Raw genomic sequence first — 20472 nt, forward strand, 5'->3', positions numbered from 1 at the left:
AAGATTCCAAGGAAGACTAAGAGTTGAAGGGTTTAAAAAAAGTTGAAATAAACTTTTGAGTCAGTCAAATCTAACCAAATCAGAAAAGTGTGAAGATATCCACAGACACTGTAATACAGAGCACTGATCCAAGATGATTGAGAGTGGTTTGAAAGAGTAGTCTATAGTGTGACTAAACTGTAGTGTGCACCATATAAGGACTGTTATATCGGTTAAGAAAAGAAGTTTCCGTCAGTACAGCTTGCCAATCGTCTGACAGAATTAGCATAGTGCTAATAAGCAAGCGCCTGTTCCCCTACCTGCTCGGTGGTGAGCCGTGATCATATATTGTGGTCAGTACTCTGCGTTGTGGCCGCAGCAACCCCGGTTCGAATCCGGGTCACGGCAGAGCTTTTGAGATTTTACACACACATTAAAAACCCACACGCATTACTTCCCCCAGTCCAGTCTCTTACTGTTGAAAATTAAATCCACTTTAACCCTCACAAAATGTGCCTCTCCCCCCACATTTCAGTAAGCTTATCATACTTCCAAATACACCACAGGGACAAAAGTATTGGGACATCTGCACATAACACTGACGAGGGCTTCAATGACATCCCATTCAAACATTCCGGCTTTAATATGGAGTTGTTCAACCCTTAATTGCTACAACAGCTTCCACTGCTCTAGGAAGGCTTTCTGAAAGATGGTGGAGTGTGTTCATGTGAGGATTTGCCCATTGATCTAGAAGAGCATTTGTTAGGTCACCCACTTGTTTTAGACCAGAGGGCTTGGTTCCTGTTGTAATTCAGACCTGAATTTAGGGGTCTATGCCCACTCCTGAAAACAACCCCATAGCATTTTCCCATCTCCACCAAATTTACAGTGGTCACAATGCAGTCAGGCAGGTAAAATTCTCCTGAAACTGAGCAAATTGTGACTGGTCCATAAGCTAGCATTAGTTGAGTTTTTTGTTTTAATACTAAAACATCAAGCATGACATTGAGTGTGTGTAATCACAGTAAATAAGTAAGCTGGTTTCTAATGGATATTGTGCATAATAAACTGTTCCCATACCGGGAGTCGAACCCGGGCCGCCTGGGTGAAAACCAGGAATCCTAACCGCTAGACCATATGGGACAGACAAGAGAGAGCTGCTCATTGACATGGTTCTCTCCAGATATTTCAAGACCACTACCTAATGGTAGGATTTTTCTCTAGTGCTTCTTTGAAAACAGTAAATCATCATGCTGCGCTACTTTACTGAAAATCAAATGTGTTGTGTTAGTGGATGTTTTACAGATTTTCTTTTCTTTATAGTAAAGAAGGGTCCCACTTAATAGGACAGCTCTAAACTAAATGACTGCTTAGGATATACAAGCCCTACAAAGCACTCACGAGTTTCATGTAGGGATGCCAGCTGAATTGTGGCTTGAGACAGCTGGAAAAAGGGGAAAATGCTATTAAAATCAGTGTTAGTCAGAGTGATTTACTTTAGGAATGATCTGTGTTAAGTAAGCTGCATGTTAACTGCTCATGGAGTAATAAACAGAGTCAGATCCGGAGTGAGAAGTTCAGTGTGGTGGTGATGGGGCTTACTTTGTCCTTTGTGATGATGTTTTGTAAAAGTGTAAAATACATCTGAGTTTAAAGCAGTTTGATTTCTTCGTCTTTTTCTTCAACAGACGTTCTCCATACCAATCTTTAATCCAGAAACGTAGGTACATACTTTTAATGAGCTTCACCAATGGAGTAAGACAAGATTCCAAGGAAGACTAAGAGTTGAAGGGTTTAAAAAAAGTTGAAATAAACTTTTGAGTCAGTCAAATCTAACCAAATCAGAAAAGTGTGAAGATATCCACAGACACTGTAATACAGAGCACTGATCCAAGATGATTGAGAGTGGTTTGAAAGAGTAGTCTATAGTGTGACTAAACTGTAGTGTGCACCATATAAGGACTGTTATATCGGTTAAGAACAGAAGTTTCCATCAGTACAGCTTGCCAATCGTCTGACAGAATTAGCATAGTGCTAATAAGCAAGAGCCTGTTCCCCTACCTGCTCGGTGGTGAGCCTTGATCGTATAGTGGTCAGTACTCTGCGTTGTGGCCGCAGCAACCCCGGTTCGAATCCGGGTCATGGCAGAGCTTTTGAGATTTTACACACACATTAAAAACCCACACGCATTACTTCCCCCAGTCCAGTCTCTTACTGTTGAAAATTAAATCCACTTTAACCCTCACAAAATGTGCCTCTCCCCCCCACATTTCAGTAAGCTTATCATACTTCCAAATACACCACAGGGACAAAAGTATTGGGACATCTGCACATAACACTGACGAGGGCTTCAATGACATCCCATTCAAACATTCCGGCTTTAATATGGAGTTGTTCAACCCTTAATTGCTACAACAGCTTCCACTGCTCTAGGAAGGCTTTCTGAAAGATGGTGGAGTGTGTTCATGTGAGGATTTGCCCATTGATCTAGAAGAGCATTTGTTAGGTCACCCACTTGTTTTAGACCAGAGGGCTTGGTTCCTGTTGTAATTCAGACCTGAATTTAGGGGTCTATGCCCACTCCTGAAAACAACCCCATAGCATTTTCCCATCTCCACCAAATTTACAGTGGTCACAATGCAGTCAGGCAGGTAAAATTCTCCTGAAACTGGGCAAATTGTGACTGGTCCATAAGCTAGCATTTGTTGAGTTTTTTGTTTTAATACTAAAACCTCAAGCATGACATTGAGTGTGTGTAATCACAGTAAATAAGTAAGCTGGTTTCTAATGGATATTGTGCATAATAAACTGTTCCCATACCGGGAGTCGAACCCGGGCCGCCTGGGTGAAAACCAGGAATCCTAACCGCTAGACCATATGGGACAGACAAGAGAGAGCTGCTCATTGACATGGTTCTCTCCAGATATTTCAAGACCACTACCTAATGGTAGGATTTTTCTCAAGTGCTTCTTTGAAAACAGTAAATCATCATGCTGCGCTACTTTACTGAAAATCAAATGTGTTGTGTTAGTGGATGTTTTACAGATTTTCTTTTCTTTATAGTAAAGAAGGGTCCCACTTAATGGGACAGCTCTAAGCTAAATGACTGCTTAGGATATACAAGCCCTACAAAGCACTCACGAGTTTCATGTAGGGATGCCAGCTGAATTGTGGCTTGAGACAGCTGGAAAAAGGGGAAAATGCTATTAAAATCAGTGTTAGTCAGAGTGATTTACTTTAGGAATGATCTGTGTTAAGTAAGCTGCATGTTAACTGCTCATGGAGTAATAAACAGAGTCAGATCCGGAGTGAGAAGTTCAGTGTGGTGGTGATGGGGCTTACTTTGTCCTTTGTGATGATGTTTTGTAAAAGTGTAAAATACATCTGAGTTTAAAGCAGTTTGATTTCTTCGTCTTTTTCTTCAACAGACGTTCTCCATACCAATCTTTAATCCAGAAACGTAGGTACATACTTTTAATGAGCTTCACCAATGGAGTAAGACAAGATTCCAAGGAAGACTAAGAGTTGAAGGGTTTAAAAAAAGTTGAAATAAACTTTTGAGTCAGTCAAATCTAACCAAATCAGAAAAGTGTGAAGATATCCACAGACACTGTAATACAGAGCACTGATCCAAGATGATTGAGAGTGGTTTGAAAGAGTAGTCTATAGTGTGACTAAACTGTAGTGTGCACCATATAAGGACTGTTATATCGGTTAAGAACAGAAGTTTCCGTCAGTACAGCTTGCCAATCGTCTGACAGAATTAGCATAGTGCTAATAAGCAAGCGCCTGTTCCCCTACCTGCTCGGTGGTGAGCCGTGATCGTATAGTGGTCAGTACTCTGCGTTGTGGCCGCAGCAACCCCGGTTCGAATCCGGGTCACGGCAGAGCTTTTGAGATTTTACACACACATTAAAAACCCACACGCATTACTTCCCCCAGTCCAGTCTCTTACTGTTGAAAATTAAATCCACTTTAACCCTCACAAAATGTGCCTCTCCCCCCACATTTCAGTAAGCTTATCATACTTCCAAATACACCACAGGGACAAAAGTATTGGGACATCTGCACATAACACTGACGAGGGCTTCAATGACATCCCATTCAAACATTCCGGCTTTAATATGGAGTTGTTCAAACCTTAATTGCTACAACAGCTTCCACTGCTCTAGGAAGGCTTTCTGAAAGATGGTGGAGTGTGTTCATGTGAGGATTTGCCCATTGATCTAGAAGAGCATTTGTTAGGTCACCCACTTGTTTTAGACCAGAGGGCTTGGTTCCTGTTGTAATTCAGACCTGAATTTAGGGGTCTATGCCCACTCCTGAAAACAACCCCATAGCATTTTCCCATCTCCACCAAATTTACAGTGGTCACAATGCAGTCAGGCAGGTAAAATTCTCCTGAAACTGGGCAAATTGTGACTGGTCCATAAGCTAGCATTAGTTGAGTTTTTTGTTTTAATACTAAAACCTCAAGCATGACATTGAGTGTGTGTAATCACAGTAAATAAGTAAGCTGGTTTCTAATGGATATTGTGCATAATAAACTGTTCCCATACCGGGAGTCGACCCGGGCCGCCTGGGTGAAAACCAGGAATCCTAACCGTTAGACCATATGGGACAGACAAGAGAGAGCTGCTCATTGACATGGTTATCTCCAGATATTTCAAGACCACTACCTAATGGTAGGATTTTTCTCTAGTGCTTCTTTGAAAACAGTAAATCATCATGCTGCGCTACTTTACTGAAAATCAAATGTGTTGTGTTAGTGGATGTTTTACAGATTTTCTTTTCTTTATAGTAAAGAAGGGTCCCACTTAATAGGACAGCTCTAAACTAAATGACTGCTTAGGATATACAAGCCCTACAAAGCACTCACGAGTTTCATGTAGGGATGCCAGCTGAATTGTGGCTTGAGACAGCTGGAAAAAGGGGAAAATGCTATTAAAATCAGTGTTAGTCAGAGTGATTTACTTTAGGAATGATCTGTGTTAAGTAAGCTGCATGTTAACTGCTCATGGAGTAATAAACAGAGTCAGATCCGGAGTGAGAAGTTCAGTGTGGTGGTGATGGGGCTTACTTTGTCCTTTGTGATGATGTTTTGTAAAAGTGTAAAATACATCTGAGTTTAAAGCAGTTTGATTTCTTCGTCTTTTTCTTCAACAGACGTTCTCCATACCAATCTTTAATCCAGAAACGTAGGTACATACTTTTAATGAGCTTCACCAATGGAGTAAGACAAGATTCCAAGGAAGACTAAGAGTTGAAGGGTTTAAAAAAAGTTGAAATAAACTTTTGAGTCAGTCAAATCTAACCAAATCAGAAAAGTGTGAAGATATCCACAGACACTGTAATACAGAGCACTGATCCAAGATGATTGAGAGTGGTTTGAAAGAGTAGTCTATAGTGTGACTAAACTGTAGTGTGCACCATATAAGGACTGTTATATCGGTTAAGAAAAGAAGTTTCCGTCAGTACAGCTTGCCAATCGTCTGACAGAATTAGCATAGTGCTAATAAGCAAGCGCCTGTTCCCCTACCTGCTCGGTGGTGAGCCGTGATCATATATTGTGGTCAGTACTCTGCGTTGTGGCCGCAGCAACCCCGGTTCGAATCCGGGTCACGACAGAGCTTTTGAGATTTTACACACACATTAAAAACCCACACGCATTACTTCCCCCAGTCCAGTCTCTTACTGTTGAAAATTAAATCCACTTTAACCCTCACAAAATGTGCCTCTCCCCCCACATTTCAGTAAGCTTATCATACTTCCAAATACACCACAGGGACAAAAGTATTGGGACATCTGCACATAACACTGACGAGGGCTTCAATGACATCCCATTCAAACATTCCGGCTTTAATATGGAGTTGTTCAACCCTTAATTGCTACAACAGCTTCCACTGCTCTAGGAAGGCTTTCTGAAAGATGGTGGAGTGTGTTCATGTGAGGATTTGCCCATTGATCTAGAAGAGCATTTGTTAGGTCACCCACTTGTTTTAGACCAGAGGGCTTGGTTCCTGTTGTAATTCAGACCTGAATTTAGGGGTCTATGCCCACTCCTGAAAACAACCCCATAGCATTTTCCCATCTCCACCAAATTTACAGTGGTCACAATGCAGTCAGGCAGGTAAAATTCTCCTGAAACTGGGCAAATTGTGACTGGTCCATAAGCTAGCATTAGTTGAGTTTTTTGTTTTAATACTAAAACCTCAAGCATGACATTGAGTGTGTGTAATCACAGTAAATAAGTAAGCTGGTTTCTAATGGATATTGTGCATAATAAACTGTTCCCATACCGGGAGTCGAACCCGGGCCGCCTGGGTGAAAACCAGGAATCCTAACCGCTAGACCACATGGGACAGAAAAGAGAGAGCTGCTCATTGACATGGTTCTCTCCAGATATTTCAAGACCACTACCTAATGGTAGGATTTTTCTCAAGTGCTTCTTTGAAAACAGTAAATCATCATGCTGCGCTACTTTACTGAAAATCAAATGTGTTGTGTTAGTGGATGTTTTACAGATTTTCTTTTCTTTATAGTAAAGAAGGGTCCCACTTAATAGGACAGCTCTAAACTAAATGACTGCTTAGGATATACAAGCCCTACAAAGCACTCACGAGTTTCATGTAGGGATGCCAGCTGAATTGTGGCTTGAGACAGCTGGAAAAAGGGGAAAATGCTATTAAAATCAGTGTTAGTCAGAGTGATTTACTTTAGGAATGATCTGTGTTAAGTAAGCTGCATGTTAACTGCTCATGGAGTAATAAACAGAGTCAGATCCGGAGTGAGAAGTTCAGTGTGGTGGTGATGGGGCTTACTTTGTCCTTTGTGATGATGTTTTGTAAAAGTGTAAAATACATCTGAGTTTAAAGCAGTTTGATTTCTTCGTCTTTTTCTTCAACAGACGTTCTCCATACCAATCTTTAATCCAGAAACGTAGGTACATACTTTTAATGAGCTTCACCAATGGAGTAAGACAAGATTCCAAGGAAGACTAAGAGTTAAAGGGTTTAAAAAAAGTTGAAATAAACTTTGAGTCAGTCAAATCTAACCAAATCAGAAAAGTGTGAAGATATCCACAGACACTGTAATACAGAGCACTGATCCAAGATGATTGAGAGTGGTTTGAAAGAGTAGTCTATAGTGTGACTAAACTGTAGTGTGCACCATATAAGGACTGTTATATCGGTTAAGAACAGAAGTTTCCGTCAGTACAGCTTGCCAATCGTCTGACAGAATTAGCATAGTGCTAATAAGCAAGAGCCTGTTCCCCTACCTGCTTGGTGGTGAGCCGTGATCGTATAGTGGTCAGTACTCTGCGTTGTGGCCGCAGCAACCCCGGTTCGAATCTGGGTCACGGCAGAGCTTTTGAGATTTTACACACACATTAAAAACCCACACGCATTACTTCCCCCAGTCCAGTCTCTTACTGTTGAAAATTAAATCCACTTTAACCCTCACAAAATGTGCCTCTCCCCCCACATTTCAGTAAGCTTATCATACTTCCAAATACACCACAGGGACAAAAGTATTGGGACATCTGCACATAACACTGACGAGGGCTTCAATGACATCCCATTCAAACATTCCGGCTTTAATATGGAGTTGTTCAACCCTTAATTGCTACAACAGCTTCCACTGCTCTAGGAAGTCTTTCTGAAAGATGGTGGAGTGTGTTCATGTGAGGATTTGCCCATTGATCTAGAAGAGCATTTGTTAGGTCACCCACTTGTTTTAGACCAGAGGGCTTGGTTCCTGTTGTAATTCAGACCTGAATTTAGGGGTCTATGCCCACTCCTGAAAACAACCCCATAGCATTTTCCCATCTCCACCAAATTTACAGTGGTCACAATGCAGTCAGGCAGGTAAAATTCTCCTGAAACTGGACAAATTGTGACTGGTCCATAAGCTAGCATTAGTTGAGTTTTTTGTTTTAATACTAAAACCTCAAGCATGACATTGAGTGTGTGTAATCACAGTAAATAAGTAAGCTGGTTTCTAATGGATATTGTGCATAATAAACTGTTCCCATACCGGGAGTCGAACCCGGGCCGCCTGGGTGAAAACCAGGAATCCTAACCGCTAGACCATATGGGACAGACAAGAGAGAGCTGCTCATTGACATGGTTCTCTCCAGATATTTCAAGACCACTACCTAATGGTAGGATTTTTCTCTAGTGCTTCTTTGAAAACAGTAAATCATCATGCTGCGCTACTTTACTGAAAATCAAATGTGTTGTGTTAGTGGATGTTTTACAGATTTTCTTTTCTTTATAGTAAAGAAGGGTCCCACTTAATAGGACAGCTCTAAACTAAATGACTGCTTAGGATATACAAGCCCTACAAAGCACTCACGAGTTTCATGTAGGGATGCCAGCTGAATTGTGGCTTGAGACAGCTGGAAAAAGGGGAAAATGCTATTAAAATCAGTGTTAGTCAGAGTGATTTACTTTAGGAATGATCTGTGTTAAGTAAGCTGCATGTTAACTGCTCATGGAGTAATAAACAGAGTCAGATCCGGAGTGAGAAGTTCAGTGTGGTGGTGATGGGGCTTACTTTGTCCTTTGTGATGATGTTTTGTAAAAGTGTAAAATACATCTGAGTTTAAAGCAGTTTGATTTCTTCGTCTTTTTCTTCAACAGACGTTCTCCATACCAATCTTTAATCCAGAAACGTAGGTACATACTTTTAATGAGCTTCACCAATGGAGTAAGACAAGATTCCAAGGAAGACTAAGAGTTAAAGGGTTTAAAAAAAGTTGAAATAAACTTTTGAGTCAGTCAAATCTAACCAAATCAGAAAAGTGTGAAGATATCCACAGACACTGTAATACAGAGCACTGATCCAAGATGATTGAGAGTGGTTTGAAAGAGTAGTCTATAGTGTGACTAAACTGTAGTGTGCACCATATAAGGACTGTTATATCGGTTAAGAACAGAAGTTTCCGTCAGTACAGCTTGCCAATCGTCTGACAGAATTAGCATAGTGCTAATAAGCAAGAGCCTGTTCCCCTACCTGCTCGGTGGTGAGCCGTGATCGTATAGTGGTCAGTACTCTGCGTTGTGGCCGCAGCAACCCCGGTTCGAATCCGGGTCACGGCAGAGCTTTTGAGATTTTACACACACATTAAAAACCCACACGCATTACTTCCCCCAGTCCAGTCTCTTACTGTTGAAAATTAAATCCACTTTAACCCTCACAAAATGTGCCTCTCCCCCCACATTTCAGTAAGCTTATCATACTTCCAAATACACCACAGGGACAAAAGTATTGGGACATCTGCACATAACACTGACGAGGGCTTCAATAACATCCCATTCAAACATTCCGGCTTTAATATGGAGTTGTTAACTGCTCATGGAGTAATAAACAGAGTCAGATCCGGAGTGAGAAGTTCAGTGTGGTGGTGATGGGGCTTACTTTGTCCTTTGTGATGATGTTTTGTAAAAGTGTAAAATACATCTGAGTTTAAAGCAGTTTGATTTCTTCGTCTTTTTCTTCAACAGACGTTCTCCATACCAATCTTTAATCCAGAAACGTAGGTACATACTTTTAATGAGCTTCACCAATGGAGTAAGACAAGATTCCAAGGAAGACTAAGAGTTGAAGGGTTTAAAAAAAGTTGAAATAAACTTTTGAGTCAGTCAAATCTAACCAAATCAGAAAAGTGTGAAGATATCCACAGACACTGTAATACAAAGCACTGATCCAAGATGATTGAGAGTGGTTTGAAAGAGTAGTCTATAGTGTGACTAAACTGTAGTGTGCACCATATAAGGACTGTTATATCGGTTAAGAACAGAAGTTTCCGTCAGTACAGCTTGCCAATCGTCTGACAGAATTAGCATAGTGCTAATAAGCAAGCTCCTGTTCCCCAACCTGCTCGGTGGTGAGCCGTGATCGTATAGTGGTCAGTACTCTGCGTTGTGGCCGCAGCAACCCCGGTTCGAATCCGGGTCACGGCAGAGCTTTTGAGATTTTACACACACATTAAAAACCCACACGCATTACTTCCCCCAGTCCAGTCTCTTACTGTTGAAAATTAAATCCACTTTAACCCTCACAAAATGTGCCTCTCCCCCCACATTTCAGTAAGCTTATCATACTTCCAAATACACCACAGGGACAAAAGTATTGGGACATCTGCACATAACACTGACGAGGGCTTCAATGACATCCCATTCAAACATTCCGGCTTTAATATGGAGTTGTTCAACCCTTAATTGCTACAACAGCTTCCACTGCTCTAGGAAGGCTTTCTGAAAGATGGTGGAGTGTGTTCATGTGAGGATTTGCCCATTGATCTAGAAGAGCATTTGTTAGGTCACCCACTTGTTTTAGACCAGAGGGCTTGGTTCCTGTTGTAATTCAGACCTGAATTTAGGGGTCTATGCCCACTCCTGAAAACAACCCCATAGCATTTTCCCATCTCCACCAAATTTACAGTGGTCACAATGCAGTCAGGCAGGTAAAATTCTCCTGAAACTGGGCAAATTGTGACTGGTCCATAAGCTAGCATTAGTTGAGTTTTTTGTTTTAATACTAAAACATCAAGCATGACATTGAGTGTGTGTAATCACAGTAAATAAGTAAGCTGGTTTCTAATGGATATTGTGCATAATAAACTGTTCCCATACCGGGAGTCGAACCCGGGCCGCCTGGGTGAAAACCAGGAATCCTAACCGCTAGACCATATGGGACAGACAAGAGAGAGCTGCTCATTGACATGGTTCTCTCCAGATATTTCAAGACCACTACCTAATGGTAGGATTTTTCTCTAGTGCTTCTTTGAAAACAGTAAATCATCATGCTGCGCTACTTTACTGAAAATCAAATGTGTTGTGTTAGTGGATGTTTTACAGATTTTCTTTTCTTTATAGTAAAGAAGGGTCCCACTTAATAGGACAGCTCTAAACTAAATGACTGCTTAGGATATACAAGCCCTACAAAGCACTCACGAGTTTCATGTAGGGATGCCAGCTGAATTGTGGCTTGAGACAGCTGGAAAAAGGGGAAAATGCTATTAAAATCAGTGTTAGTCAGAGTGATTTACTTTAGGAATGATCTGTGTTAAGTAAGCTGCATGTTAACTGCTCATGGAGTAATAAACAGAGTCAGATCCGGAGTGAGAAGTTCAGTGTGGTGGTGATGGGGCTTACTTTGTCCTTTGTGATGATGTTTTGTAAAAGTGTAAAATACATCTGAGTTTAAAGCAGTTTGATTTCTTCGTCTTTTTCTTCAACAGACGTTCTCCATACCAATCTTTAATCCAGAAACGTAGGTACATACTTTTAATGAGCTTCACCAATGGAGTAAGACAAGATTCCAAGGAAGACTAAGAGTTAAAGGGTTTAAAAAAAGTTGAAATAAACTTTTGAGTCAGTCAAATCTAACCAAATCAGAAAAGTGTGAAGATATCCACAGACACTGTAATACAGAGCACTGATCCAAGATGATTGAGAGTGGTTTGAAAGAGTAGTCTATAGTGTGACTAAACTGTAGTGTGCACCATATAAGGACTGTTATATCGGTTAAGAACAGAAGTTTCCGTCAGTACAGCTTGCCAATCGTCTGACAGAATTAGCATAGTGCTAATAAGCAAGAGCCTGTTCCCCTACCTGCTCGGTGGTGAGCCGTGATCGTATAGTGGTCAGTACTCTGCGTTGTGGCCGCAGCAACCCCGGTTCGAATCCGGGTCACGGCAGAGCTTTTGAGATTTTACACACACATTAAAAACCCACACGCATTACTTCCCCCAGTCCAGTCTCTTACTGTTGAAAATTAAATCCACTTTAACCCTCACAAAATGTGCCTCTCCCCCCCACATTTCAGTAAGCTTATCATACTTCCAAATACACCACAGGGACAAAAGTATTGGGACATCTGCACATAACACTGACGAGGGCTTCAATAACATCCCATTCAAACATTCCGGCTTTAATATGGAGTTGTTAACTGCTCATGGAGTAATAAACAGAGTCAGATCCGGAGTGAGAAGTTCAGTGTGGTGGTGATGGGGCTTACTTTGTCCTTTGTGATGATGTTTTGTAAAAGTGTAAAATACATCTGAGTTTAAAGCAGTTTGATTTCTTCGTCTTTTTCTTCAACAGACGTTCTCCATACCAATCTTTAATCCAGAAACGTAGGTACATACTTTTAATGAGCTTCACCAATGGAGTAAGACAAGATTCCAAGGAAGACTAAGAGTTGAAGGGTTTAAAAAAAGTTGAAATAAACTTTTGAGTCAGTCAAATCTAACCAAATCAGAAAAGTGTGAAGATATCCACAGACACTGTAATACAAAGCACTGATCCAAGATGATTGAGAGTGGTTTGAAAGAGTAGTCTATAGTGTGACTAAACTGTAGTGTGCACCATATAAGGACTGTTATATCGGTTAAGAACAGAAGTTTCCGTCAGTACAGCTTGCCAATCGTCTGACAGAATTAGCATAGTGCTAATAAGCAAGCTCCTGTTCCCCAACCTGCTCGGTGGTGAGCCGTGATCGTATAGTGGTCAGTACTCTGCGTTGTGGCCGCAGCAACCCCGGTTCGAATCCGGGTCACGGCAGAGCTTTTGAGATTTTACACACACATTAAAAACCCACACGCATTACTTCCCCCAGTCCAGTCTCTTACTGTTGAAAATTAAATCCACTTTAACCCTCACAAAATGTGCCTCTCCCCCCACATTTCAGTAAGCTTATCATACTTCCAAATACACCACAGGGACAAAAGTATTGGGACATCTGCACATAACACTGACGAGGGCTTCAATGACATCCCATTCAAACATTCCGGCTTTAATATGGAGTTGTTCAACCCTTAATTGCTACAACAGCTTCCACTGCTCTAGGAAGGCTTTCTGAAAGATGGTGGAGTGTGTTCATGTGAGGATTTGCCCATTGATCTAGAAGAGCATTTGTTAGGTCACCCACTTGTTTTAGACCAGAGGGCTTGGTTCCTGTTGTAATTCAGACCTGAATTTAGGGGTCTATGCCCACTCCTGAAAACAACCCCATAGCATTTTCCCATCTCCACCAAATTTACAGTGGTCACAATGCAGTCAGGCAGGTAAAATTCTCCTGAAACTGGGCAAATTGTGACTGGTCCATAAGCTAGCATTAGTTGAGTTTTTTGTTTTAATACTAAAACATCAAGCATGACATTGAGTGTGTGTAATCACAGTAAATAAGTAAGCTGGTTTCTAATGGATATTGTGCATAATAAACTGTTCCCATACCGGGAGTCGAACCCGGGCCGCCTGGGTGAAAACCAGGAATCCTAACCGCTAGACCATATGGGACAGACAAGAGAGAGCTGCTCATTGACATGGTTCTCTCCAGATATTTCAAGACCACTACCTAATGGTAGGATTTTTCTCTAGTGCTTCTTTGAAAACAGTAAATCATCATGCTGCGCTACTTTACTGAAAATCAAATGTGTTGTGTTAGTGGATGTTTTACAGATTTTCTTTTCTTTATAGTAAAGAAGGGTCCCACTTAATAGGACAGCTCTAAACTAAATGACTGCTTAGGATATACAAGCCCTACAAAGCACTCACGAGTTTCATGTAGGGATGCCAGCTGAATTGTGGCTTGAGACAGCTGGAAAAAGGGGAAAATGCTATTAAAATCAGTGTTAGTCAGAGTGATTTACTTTAGGAATGATCTGTGTTAAGTAAGCTGCATGTTAACTGCTCATGGAGTAATAAACAGAGTCAGATCCGGAGTGAGAAGTTCAGTGTGGTGGTGATGGGGCTTACTTTGTCCTTTGTGATGATGTTTTGTAAAAGTGTAAAATACATCTGAGTTTAAAGCAGTTTGATTTCTTCGTCTTTTTCTTCAACAGACGTTCTCCATACCAATCTTTAATCCAGAAACGTAGGTACATACTTTTAATGAGCTTCACCAATGGAGTAAGACAAGATTCCAAGGAAGACTAAGAGTTGAAGGGTTTAAAAAAAGTTGAAATAAACTTTTGAGTCAGTCAAATCTAACCAAATCAGAAAAGTGTGAAGATATCCACAGACACTGTAATACAGAGCACTGATCCAAGATGATTGAGAGTGGTTTGAAAGAGTAGTCTATAGTGTGACTAAACTGTAGTGTGCACCATATAAGGACTGTTATATCGGTTAAGAACAGAAGTTTCCGTCAGTACAGCTTGCCAATCGTCTGACAGAATTAGCATAGTGCTAATAAGCAAGCGCCTGTTCCCCTACCTGCTCGGTGGTGAGCCGTGATCGTATAGTGGTCAGTACTCTGCGTTGTGGCCGCAGCAACCCCGGTTCGAATCCGGGTCACGGCAGAGCTTTTGAGATTTTACACACACATTAAAAACCCACACGCATTACTTCCCCCAGTCCAGTCTCTTACTGTTGAAAATTAAATCCACTTTAACCCTCACAAAATGTGCCTCTCCCCCCACATTTCAGTAAGCTTATCATACTTCCAAATACACCACAGGGACAAAAGTATTGGGACATCTGCACATAACACTGACGAGGGCTTCAATGACATCCCATTCAAACATTCCGGCTTTAATATGGAGTTGTTCAACCCTTAATTGCTACAACAGCTTCCACTGCTCTAGGAAGGCTTTCTGAAAGATGGTGGAGTGTGTTCATGTGAGGATTTGCCCATTGATCTAGAAGAGCATTTGTTAGGTCACCCACTTGTTTTAGACCAGAGGGCTTGGTTCCTGTTGTAATTCAGACCTGAATTTAGGGGTCTATGCCCACTCCTGAAAACAACCCCATAGCATTTTCCCATCTCCACCAAATTTACAGTGGTCACAATGCAGTCAGGCAGGTAAAATTCTCCTGAAACTGGGCAAATTGTGACTGGTCCATAAGCTAGCATTAGTTGAGTTTTTTGTTTTAATACTAAAACATCAAGCATGACATTGAGTGTGTGTAATCACAGTAAATAAGTAAGCTGGTTTCTAATGGATATTGTGCATAATAAACTATTCCCATACCGGGAGTCGAACCCGGGCCGCCTGGGTGAAAACCAGGAATCCTAACCGCTAGACCATATGGGACAGACAAGAGAGAGCTGCTCATTGACATGGTTCTCTCCAGATATTTCAAGACCACTACCTAATGGTAGGATTTTTCTCTAGTGCTTCTTTGAAAACAGTAAATCATCATGCTGCGCTACTTTACTGAAAATCAAATGTGTTGTGTTAGTGGATGTTTTACAGATTTTCTTTTCTTTATAGTAAAGAAGGGTCCCACTTAATAGGACAGCTCTAAACTAAATGACTGCTTAGGATATACAAGCCCTACAAAGCACTCACGAGTTTCATGTAGGGATGCCAGCTGAATTGTGGCTTGAGACAGCTGGAAAAAGGGGGAAATGCTATTAAAATCAGTGTTAGTCAGAGTGATTTACTTTAGGAATGATCTGTGTTAAGTAAGCTGCATGCTAACTGCTCATGGAGTAATAAACAGAGTCAGATCCGGAGTGAGAAGTTCAGTGTGGTGGTGATGGGGCTTACTTTGTCCTTTGTGATGATGTTTTGTAAAAGTGTAAAATACATCTGAGTTTAAAGCAGTTTGATTTCTTCGTCTTTTTCTTCAACAGACGTTCTCCATACCAATCTTTAATCCAGAAACGTAGGTACATACTTTTAATGAGCTTCACCAATGGAGTAAGACAAGATTCCAAGGAAGACTAAGAGTTGAAGGGTTTAAAAAAAGTTGAAATAAACTTTTGAGTCAGTCAAATCTAACCAAATCAGAAAAGTGTGAAGATATCCACAGACACTGTAATACAGAGCACTGATCCAAGATGATTGAGAGTGGTTTGAAAGAGTAGTCTATAGTGTGACTAAACTGTAGTGTGCACCATATAAGGACTGTTATATCGGTTAAGAACAGAAGTTTCCGTCAGTACAGCTTGCCAATCGTCTGACAGAATTAGCATAGTGCTAATAAGCAAGCACCTGTTCCCCTACCTGCTCGGTGGTGAGCCGTGATCGTATAGTGGTCAGTACTCTGCGTTGTGGCCGCAGCAACCCCGGTTCGAATCCGGGTCACGGCAGAGCATTTGAGATTTTACACACACATTAAAAACCCACACGCATTACTTCCCCCAGTCCAGTCTCTTACTGTTGAAAATTAAATCCACTTTAACCCTCACAAAATGTGCCTCTCCCCCCACATTTCAGTAAGCTTATCATACTTCCAAATACACCACAGGGACAAAAGTATTGGGACATCTGCACATAACACTGACGAGGGCTTCAATGACATCCCATTCAAACATTCCGGCTTTAATATGGAGTTGTTCAACCCTTAATTGCTACAACAGCTTCCACTGCTCTAGGAAGGCTTTCTGAAAGATGGTGGAGTGTGTTCATGTGAGGATTTGCCCATTGATCTAGAAGAGCATTTGTTAGGTCACCCACTTGTTTTAGACCAGAGGGCTTGGTTCCTGTTGTAATTCAGACCTGAATTTAGGGGTCTATGCCCACTCCTGAAAACAACCCCATAGCATTTTCCCATCTCCACCAAATTTACAGTGGTCACAATGCAGTCAGGCAGGTAAAATTCTCCTGAAACTGGGCAAATTGTGACTGGTCCATAAGCTAGCATTAGTTGATTTTTTGTTTTAATACTAAAACATCAAGCATGACATTGAGTGTGTGTAATCACAGTAAATAAGTAAGCTGGTTTCTAATGGATATTGTGCATAATAAACTGTTCCCATACCGGGAGTCGAACCCGGGCCGCCTGGGTGAAAACCAGGAATCCTAACCGCTAGACCATATGGGACAGACAAGAGAGAGCTGCTCATTGACATGGTTCTCTCCAGATATTTCAAGACCACTACCTAATGGTAGGATTTTTCTCTAGTGCTTCTTTGAAAACAGTAAATCATCATGCTGCGCTACTTTACTGAAAATCAAATGTGTTGTGTTAGTGGATGTTTTACAGATTTTCTTTTCTTTATAGTAAAGAAGGGTCCCACTTAATAGGACAGCTCTAAACTAAATGACTGCTTAGGATATACAAGCCCTACAAAGCACTCACGAGTTTCATGTAGGGATGCCAGCTGAATTGTGGCTTGAGACAGCTGGAAAAAGGGGGAAATGCTATTAAAATCAGTGTTAGTCAGAGTGATTTACTTTAGGAATGATCTGTGTTAAGTAAGCTGCATGTTAACTGCTCATGGAGTAATAAACAGAGTCAGATCCGGAGTGAGAAGTTCAGTGTGGTGGTGATGGGGCTTACTTTGTCCTTTGTGATGATGTTTTGTAAAAGTGTAAAATACATCTGAGTTTAAAGCAGTTTGATTTCTTCGTCTTTTTCTTCAACAGACGTTCTCCATACCAATCTTTAATCCAGAAACGTAGGTACATACTTTTAATGAGCTTCACCAATGGAGTAAGACAAGATTCCAAGGAAGACTAAGAGTTGAAGGGTTTAAAAAAAGTTGAAATAAACTTTTGAGTCAGTCAAATCTAACCAAATCAGAAAAGTGTGAAGATATCCACAGACACTGTAATACAGAGCACTGATCCAAGATGATTGAGAGTGGTTTGAAAGAGTAGTCTATAGTGTGACTAAACTGTAGTGTGCACCATATAAGGACTGTTATATCGGTTAAGAACAGAAGTTTCCGTCAGTACAGCTTGCCAATCGTCTGACAGAATTAGCATAGTGCTAATAAGCAAGCACCTGTTCCCCTACCTGCTCGGTGGTGAGCCGTGATCGTATAGTGGTCAGTACTCTGCGTTGTGGCCGCAGCAACCCCGGTTCGAATCCGGGTCACGGCAGAGCATTTGAGATTTTACACACACATTAAAAACCCACACGCATTACTTCCCCCAGTCCAGTCTCTTACTGTTGAAAATTAAATCCACTTTAACCCTCACAAAATGTGCCTCTCCCCCCACATTTCAGTAAGCTTATCATACTTCCAAATACACCACAGGGACAAAAGTATTGGGACATCTGCACATAACACTGACGAGGGCTTCAATGACATCCCATTCAAACATTCCGGCTTTAATATGGAGTTGTTCAAACCTTAATTGCTACAACAGCTTCCACTGCTCTAGGAAGGCTTTCTGAAAGATGGTGGAGTGTGTTCATGTGAGGATTTGCCCATTGATCTAGAAGAGCATTTGTTAGGTCACCCACTTGTTTTAGACCAGAGGGCTTGGTTCCTGTTGTAATTCAGACCTGAATTTAGGGGTCTATGCCCACTCCTGAAAACAACCCCATAGCATTTTCCCATCTCCACCAAATTTACAGTGGTCACAATGCAGTCAGGCAGGTAAAATTCTCCTGAAACTGGGCAAATTGTGACTGGTCCATAAGCTAGCATTAGTTGAGTTTTTTGTTTTAATACTAAAACATCAAGCATGACATTGAGTGTGTGTAATCACAGTAAATAAGTAAGCTGGTTTCTAATGGATATTGTGCATAATAAACTGTTCCCATACCGGGAGTCGAACCCGGGCCGCCTGGGTGAAAACCAGGAATCCTAACCGCTAGACCATATGGGACAGACAAGAGAGAGCTGCTCATTGACATGGTTCTCTCCAGATATTTCAAGACCACTACCTAATGGTAGGATTTTTCTCTAGTGCTTCTTTGAAAACAGTAAATCATCATGCTGCGCTACTTTACTGAAAATCAAATGTGTTGTGTTAGTGGATGTTTTACAGATTTTCTTTTCTTTATAGTAAAGAAGGGTCCCACTTAATAGGACAGCTCTAAACTAAATGACTGCTTAGGATATACAAGCCCTACAAAGCACTCACGAGTTTCATGTAGGGATGCCAGCTGAATTGTGGCTTGAGACAGCTGGAAAAAGGGGAAAATGCTATTAAAATCAGTGTTAGTCAGAGTGATTTACTTTAGGAATGATCTGTGTTAAGTAAGCTGCATGTTAACTGCTCATGGAGTAATAAACAGAGTCAGATCCGGAGTGAGAAGTTCAGTGTGGTGGTGATGGGGCTTACTTTGTCCTTTGTGATGATGTTTTGTAAAAGTGTAAAATACATCTGAGTTTAAAGCAGTTTGATTTCTTCGTCTTTTTCTTCAACAGACGTTCTCCATACCAATCTTTAATCCAGAAACGTAGGTACATACTTTTAATGAGCTTCACCAATGGAGTAAGACAAGATTCCAAGGAAGACTAAGAGTTGAAGGGTTTAAAAAAAGTTGAAATAAACTTTTGAGTCAGTCAAATCTAACCAAATCAGAAAAGTGTGAAGATATCCACAGACACTGTAATACAGAGCACTGATCCAAGATGATTGAGAGTGGTTTGAAAGAGTAGTCTATAGTGTGACTAAACTGTAGTGTGCACCATATAAGGACTGTTATATCGGTTAAGAACAGAAGTTTCCGTCAGTACAGCTTGCCAATCGTCTGACAGAATTAGCATAGTGCTAATAAGCAAGCGCCTGTTCCCCTACCTGCTCGGTGGTGAGCCGTGATCGTATAGTGGTCAGTACTCTGCGTTGTGGCCGCAGCAACCCCGGTTCGAATCCGGGTCACGGCAGAGCTTTTGAGATTTTACACACACATTAAAAACCCACACGCATTACTTCCCCCAGTCCAGTCTCTTACTGTTGAAAATTAAATCCACTTTAACCCTCACAAAATGTGCCTCTCCCCCCACATTTCAGTAAGCTTATCATACTTCCAAATACACCACAGGGACAAAAGTATTGGGACATCTGCACATAACACTGACGAGGGCTTCAATGACATCCCATTCAAACATTCCGGCTTTAATATGGAGTTGTTCAACCCTTAATTGCTACAACAGCTTCCACTGCTCTAGGAAGGCTTTCTGAAAGATGGTGGAGTGTGTTCATGTGAGGATTTGCCCATTGATCTAGAAGAGCATTTGTTAGGTCACCCACTTGTTTTAGACCAGAGGGCTTGGTTCCTGTTGTAATTCAGACCTGAATTTAGGGGTCTATGCCCACTCCTGAAAACAACCCCATAGCATTTTCCCATCTCCACCAAATTTACAGTGGTCACAATGCAGTCAGGCAGGTAAAATTCTCCTGAAACTGGGCAAATTGTGACTGGTCCATAAGCTAGCATTAGTTGAGTTTTTTGTTTTAATACTAAAACATCAAGCATGACATTGAGTGTGTGTAATCACAGTAAATAAGTAAGCTGGTTTCTAATGGATATTGTGCATAATAAACTATTCCCATACCGGGAGTCGAACCCGGGCCGCCTGGGTGAAAACCAGGAATCCTAACCGCTAGACCATATGGGACAGACAAGAGAGAGCTGCTCATTGACATGGTTCTCTCCAGATATTTCAAGACCACTACCTAATGGTAGGATTTTTCTCTAGTGCTTCTTTGAAAACAGTAAATCATCATGCTGCGCTACTTTACTGAAAATCAAATGTGTTGTGTTAGTGGATGTTTTACAGATTTTCTTTTCTTTATAGTAAAGAAGGGTCCCACTTAATAGGACAGCTCTAAACTAAATGACTGCTTAG

General features: G+C 41.2%; 19 non-coding genes across 19 annotated transcripts; 9 read left to right on the forward strand and 10 right to left on the reverse strand.

Moving 5' to 3' along the window:
- Window positions 1–1050: 1050 nt before the first annotated feature.
- Window positions 1051–1122, reverse strand: trnae-uuc (transfer RNA glutamic acid (anticodon UUC)). Its single transcript has one exon. It is a non-coding gene; the product is annotated as a tRNA-Glu (tRNA).
- Window positions 1123–2790: 1668 nt separating this feature from the next.
- On the reverse strand, window positions 2791–2862 carry trnae-uuc (transfer RNA glutamic acid (anticodon UUC)). The gene has a single exon. It is a non-coding gene; the product is annotated as a tRNA-Glu (tRNA).
- A 932-nt stretch (window positions 2863–3794) lies between these two features.
- Window positions 3795–3866, forward strand: trnah-gug (transfer RNA histidin (anticodon GUG)). Its single transcript has one exon. It is a non-coding gene; the product is annotated as a tRNA-His (tRNA).
- A 2403-nt stretch (window positions 3867–6269) lies between these two features.
- trnae-uuc (transfer RNA glutamic acid (anticodon UUC)) lies at window positions 6270–6341 on the reverse strand. The gene has a single exon. It is a non-coding gene; the product is annotated as a tRNA-Glu (tRNA).
- Window positions 6342–8007: 1666 nt separating this feature from the next.
- On the reverse strand, window positions 8008–8079 carry trnae-uuc (transfer RNA glutamic acid (anticodon UUC)). Its single transcript has one exon. It is a non-coding gene; the product is annotated as a tRNA-Glu (tRNA).
- Window positions 8080–9011: 932 nt separating this feature from the next.
- trnah-gug (transfer RNA histidin (anticodon GUG)) lies at window positions 9012–9083 on the forward strand. Its single transcript has one exon. It is a non-coding gene; the product is annotated as a tRNA-His (tRNA).
- Window positions 9084–9875: 792 nt separating this feature from the next.
- trnah-gug (transfer RNA histidin (anticodon GUG)) lies at window positions 9876–9947 on the forward strand. Its single transcript has one exon. It is a non-coding gene; the product is annotated as a tRNA-His (tRNA).
- Window positions 9948–10610: 663 nt separating this feature from the next.
- trnae-uuc (transfer RNA glutamic acid (anticodon UUC)) lies at window positions 10611–10682 on the reverse strand. The gene has a single exon. It is a non-coding gene; the product is annotated as a tRNA-Glu (tRNA).
- A 932-nt stretch (window positions 10683–11614) lies between these two features.
- Window positions 11615–11686, forward strand: trnah-gug (transfer RNA histidin (anticodon GUG)). Its single transcript has one exon. It is a non-coding gene; the product is annotated as a tRNA-His (tRNA).
- A 793-nt stretch (window positions 11687–12479) lies between these two features.
- On the forward strand, window positions 12480–12551 carry trnah-gug (transfer RNA histidin (anticodon GUG)). Its single transcript has one exon. It is a non-coding gene; the product is annotated as a tRNA-His (tRNA).
- A 663-nt stretch (window positions 12552–13214) lies between these two features.
- On the reverse strand, window positions 13215–13286 carry trnae-uuc (transfer RNA glutamic acid (anticodon UUC)). Its single transcript has one exon. It is a non-coding gene; the product is annotated as a tRNA-Glu (tRNA).
- A 932-nt stretch (window positions 13287–14218) lies between these two features.
- trnah-gug (transfer RNA histidin (anticodon GUG)) lies at window positions 14219–14290 on the forward strand. Its single transcript has one exon. It is a non-coding gene; the product is annotated as a tRNA-His (tRNA).
- Window positions 14291–14953: 663 nt separating this feature from the next.
- On the reverse strand, window positions 14954–15025 carry trnae-uuc (transfer RNA glutamic acid (anticodon UUC)). The gene has a single exon. It is a non-coding gene; the product is annotated as a tRNA-Glu (tRNA).
- Window positions 15026–15957: 932 nt separating this feature from the next.
- trnah-gug (transfer RNA histidin (anticodon GUG)) lies at window positions 15958–16029 on the forward strand. The gene has a single exon. It is a non-coding gene; the product is annotated as a tRNA-His (tRNA).
- Window positions 16030–16691: 662 nt separating this feature from the next.
- trnae-uuc (transfer RNA glutamic acid (anticodon UUC)) lies at window positions 16692–16763 on the reverse strand. The gene has a single exon. It is a non-coding gene; the product is annotated as a tRNA-Glu (tRNA).
- A 932-nt stretch (window positions 16764–17695) lies between these two features.
- trnah-gug (transfer RNA histidin (anticodon GUG)) lies at window positions 17696–17767 on the forward strand. Its single transcript has one exon. It is a non-coding gene; the product is annotated as a tRNA-His (tRNA).
- Window positions 17768–18430: 663 nt separating this feature from the next.
- trnae-uuc (transfer RNA glutamic acid (anticodon UUC)) lies at window positions 18431–18502 on the reverse strand. Its single transcript has one exon. It is a non-coding gene; the product is annotated as a tRNA-Glu (tRNA).
- A 932-nt stretch (window positions 18503–19434) lies between these two features.
- trnah-gug (transfer RNA histidin (anticodon GUG)) lies at window positions 19435–19506 on the forward strand. The gene has a single exon. It is a non-coding gene; the product is annotated as a tRNA-His (tRNA).
- Window positions 19507–20169: 663 nt separating this feature from the next.
- On the reverse strand, window positions 20170–20241 carry trnae-uuc (transfer RNA glutamic acid (anticodon UUC)). Its single transcript has one exon. It is a non-coding gene; the product is annotated as a tRNA-Glu (tRNA).
- Between the last annotated feature and the right edge of the window lie 231 nt (window positions 20242–20472).

The sequence above is a fragment of the Salminus brasiliensis genome, chromosome 1 (assembly GCF_030463535.1).
Source record: "Salminus brasiliensis chromosome 1, fSalBra1.hap2, whole genome shotgun sequence".
Taxonomy (NCBI): domain Eukaryota; kingdom Metazoa; phylum Chordata; class Actinopteri; order Characiformes; family Bryconidae; genus Salminus; species Salminus brasiliensis.